This window comes from Poromitra crassiceps (genome assembly GCF_964638095.1).
Source record: "Poromitra crassiceps genome assembly, chromosome: 7".
Classification (NCBI taxonomy): domain Eukaryota; kingdom Metazoa; phylum Chordata; class Actinopteri; order Beryciformes; family Melamphaidae; genus Poromitra; species Poromitra crassiceps.
Window position 1 is genome coordinate 1,403,691 of NC_139628.1, and position 4,210 is coordinate 1,407,900.

The window sequence follows — 4,210 nt, forward strand, 5'->3', positions numbered from 1 at the left end:
CCTGCACATTGTGAGAGTTCTATAGAAGTCTATGGACTACCCTGCACATTGTGGGAGTTCTACAGAAGTTTATTGGACTATCTTGCACATTGTGGGAGTTCTATAGAAGTCTATTGGACTACCCTGCACGTTGTGGGAGTTATATAGAAGTCTATTGGACTACCCTGCATGTTGTGTGAGTTCTATAGAAGTCTATTGAACTACCCTGCACATTGTGGAGTTCTATAGAAGTCTATTGGACTACCCTGCACATTGTGAGGGTTCTACAGAAGTCTATTGGACTACCCTACACATTGTGGGAGTTCTATAGAAGTCTCTTGGACTACCCTGCACGTTGTGGAGTTCTATAGAAGTCTATTGGACTACCCTGCACATTGTGAGAGTTCCATAGAAGTCTATTGGACTACTCTGCACGTTGTGGGAGTTCTATAGAAGTCTATTGGACTACCCATGCATGTTGTGGGAGTTCTATAGAAGTATATTGGACTACCCTGCACATTGTGAGAGTTCTATAGAAGTGTATTGGACTACCCTGCACGTTGTGAGAGTTATATAGAAGTATATTGGACTACCCTGCACATTGTGAGAGTTCTATAGAAGTCTATTGGACTACCCTGCACATTGTGGAGTTTGATAGAAGTATATTGGACTACCCTGCACATTGTGAGAGTTCTATAGAAGTCTATTGGACGACCCTGCACAATCTGAGAGTTTTATAGAAGTATATTGGACTACTCTGTGGGAGTTATATAGAAGTCTATTTGACTACCCTGCACATTGTGGAGTTTGATAGAAGTATATTGGACTACCCTGCACATTGTGAGAGTTCTATAGAAGTCTATTGGACTACCCTGCACATTGTGGAGTTTGATAGAAGTATATTGGACTACCCTGCACATTGTGAGAGTTCTATAGAAGTATATTGGACGACCCTGCACAATCTGAGAGTTCTATAGAAGTCTATTGGACTACCCTGCACATTGAAAAAGTAGGGAAAAGGGGCACCAGTGTGTTAAAAAGTTATGTCAAGAGGTCCTGACCATGAGTCAGTATGTGATGAGTTGGGAAAGAGAACAGGTTGATGGGATCACCTTCACTTTTTATGTGTCTAAGAAACAAATTTCAAGCATTTAAGCAGAAACCTTTGGATCAGAATGTCTTTAAGAGAATGAGGAACACAGAAGATTCAACAGGTGGGTCCAGACAGGTGACTGGTAGAGACATATAGTGAAGTGGTCTTCTTCTACTGCTGATAAACCTGCATCTGTTTCATGTGGTCCAGGCTCAGCCAGAGAGTGAGAGCAGGAGCTCTGTTCAACGTTAACAACAACAGCAACAACAACGAGGACAACAAGGACAGCGAGGACAACAAGGACAACAAAGACGAGGACAAAGAGGGCAACACGGGCAATGAGGACAAAAAAGACGAGGGCAACAAGGACGAGGGCAACATGGACGAGGGCAACAACAATGTAGGCAACATGGATGAAGGCAACAAGGATGAAGGCAACAAGGATGAAGGCAACAAGGATGAAGGCAACAAGGATGAAGGCAACAAGGATGACGAGTGCAACAAGGATGAGGGCAACAAGGACAATCAGAACAATGAGGGCAACAAGGATGAGTAAGCCACACACACACACACACACACATAGCCTGGTAAAACCATCCTGCTAATGTGACCTCACGCTGTTTTGCTCTACGTATGAGTTGGACTTCCTGCCGCCCACATTGATTTCCTGAAATTACAATGTAACCTGGCCAATCAGGGACTGTGTCGTAGCTGGGCCAATCAGGGCCAAGGTTGCATGCAAAACTGCAATGGCATCTCCCGAAGCAACGAACGGTCACATTACCGTTAGTAACACAGCCATAAGTAGGATTGGGTACCGAAACCCGGTACCGATTTGGTACTGGTACTTTTACAACCGGTACTACCGGTACCGAATTGCAACACAGATTTAGGTACCATGTCCGAGCTGCTGAATGAAATATCTGCCTTCTGGTGCTCCGAAACTGGCGCTGCATGCACCTTCACTAACATTATAAGGCATAACACATAACTGTTTGAAATCCTCTTTACAGCCTCTTAAAAAAATGCTTTCAATCCGCTTTAAATTTTAAAAAGTACCGTTTCAGGCACCGTTTAGGAACCGAACCAGTACAGTTTTAGAAGTATTTTTTAGCACCGGTATCTGAAAAATTCGAAACGGGAAATGGGAAGCACTGCAGTACCGAACTCACACACTCTAAAATAATGGTTGCATGCAGTCTCAAACCCTGAATGGAGCACTGAACTGAAAGGCACATGCCACTGTCTTGTATTTCACATCTAAAAAAATAGTTATTAACCGGTTAGAGGTGCTGGTTAATCAAAAGTAAAATTAACCAAAAACTGACATCCCTAACTCCCGCCCACTGTAATCGTGTGGATGGCTGGAAGTCCAGAATGATATGTGGACCAAAACAGAATGTGAGGTAATTTAACCTGGCTAAAACACACCAACACACACACACACACACACGCACGCATGCACGCACGCACGCACGCGCACACACACACACACACACACACACACACACACACACACACACACACACACACACACGTGATCTCTGTGTGATGTGTTTCCTGTCGTCTTCCAGGGAGGCGGAGAAGAAGAAGAAGAAGAAACAGGAGAAGAAAGAAAAGAAGGAGAGGAAAGAGAAGAAGGAGTAAGTTTGGGAGACCCATCCTTCCTTCTAATGCTGCCTTGATTTGGAAGTCGTGAACCCGTGTTTACGAGATTGAAAGTCGTGTACAGTACACGACATGCTTGACATTCAAGTGGTGACATCGTAAACATGCTCAGTTGACTAGAACAGTGGTTCTCAACTGGTCTAGCCTCACAAGCCACATTTTCCTTAGTCATGAAGTCGCAACCCAAATTTCAGATATTTCCCTTGTCAAAATCTAGCCTAACTTTGGAGCATTTCTTTTAGACCACTTTACCTTTATGCCCCCGACAAGCTAGCATGACAAGATTGGTACCAATGAATGCTTTAGGTCTTCTAGTGTCATATGATATGAGGATCTTCACTCTGGCTTTAAAAATGAACCAGCTACAGCCTCTGAAAGACAGTAAAATCGGCTGTGGCATCCTTTCACTCAAAATGGCCCTGCGACCCACAGTTGAGAACCACTGGACTAGAAAACCGTTGGGAATATCAAAATGCTCCTTATTATAAAATGACCATGAAAATGTATATAGAGCTAAAATTGACATATATTTTTGACATATCAAAAACATATTGGCTAGGTAGGCCCACATTATGAATATGTGCTCTTATACTGATGTCACTAGGTGGCGCCGTTACATTGACCTGTGGTCTATAAAAAGCATGCGCATAATAAAGAAGTTCTCTTTCCGGCTTCATCAATGCCAAGAACTGCACATGTGTTTTTCCTTCGTGAAATTAATGTCTATTGAGCCGGTGTTCCTGCCCTCACAAATGGCAATGACGACAACAACATTAACTTTCCATCCACGTCCATGGCCTCCTCCATTTTTTGAAAATGTCACAAGTCGTGAACTCGAAGCTTTCAGAAAATGTCTACTTACAAAGTTGTGAATACCACATTGGGGGGGGGGGGGGCGTCGTATACATGGCCCCAGGGCCCATATCTTTCCCTTCACTCAGTCGGTCCTCCCTTCACTCCTACCCTCCTTCTATCCTTCCTTAATCATCTATCCTTCCTTCCTATTTATCCTTATATCCTGCCTTCATTACCACTGGTCCCTCCCATCCCTCCTTCTCTACAATATATCTTTCCTTTTAGAGGTCTTCACAGGTCCAAAATGACAGACCCGAACCCTCATGGACCTGGGAAATGTGTGCCCAGATCCGATTGGACCTGATAATTTAGCACACAAAAAATGCCCGACCCGTTTTTGCCTGACATATATGTATGGCAGACCCCACCCAGTGCATATCCGACCCGAGATCCGACAAAACCCGGTAATTGCAATTGCTGCTAAAAAGGTTGTTCTACTACTGCTAAAAACATTTATAGTATAATGTCACTGCACCAGAGTCAGAGAGGATCCAGGGCAGCATGCCGCTGCCAGCTAGAACATTACAATGGAGTCACAGAAGAACCGGGCCAGCACCTGTCACTGCCAGGTAGAACACTGCACTGGAGTCAGAGAAGAGCCAGGGCAGCATGCCA

At 44.2% G+C, this 4,210-nt stretch overlaps 1 protein-coding gene across 1 annotated transcript in view; it reads left to right on the plus strand.

Moving 5' to 3' along the window:
* Positions 1-1,316: 1,316 nt before the first annotated feature.
* cnga1b (cyclic nucleotide gated channel subunit alpha 1b) overlaps positions 1,317-4,210 on the plus strand; it is a gene marked incomplete at its 3' end in the record, with an annotated part of 25,409 nt that continues 22,515 nt past the window's right edge. Inside the window, 2 exon segments of the mRNA XM_083640834.1 lie at positions 1,317-1,342; positions 2,647-2,715.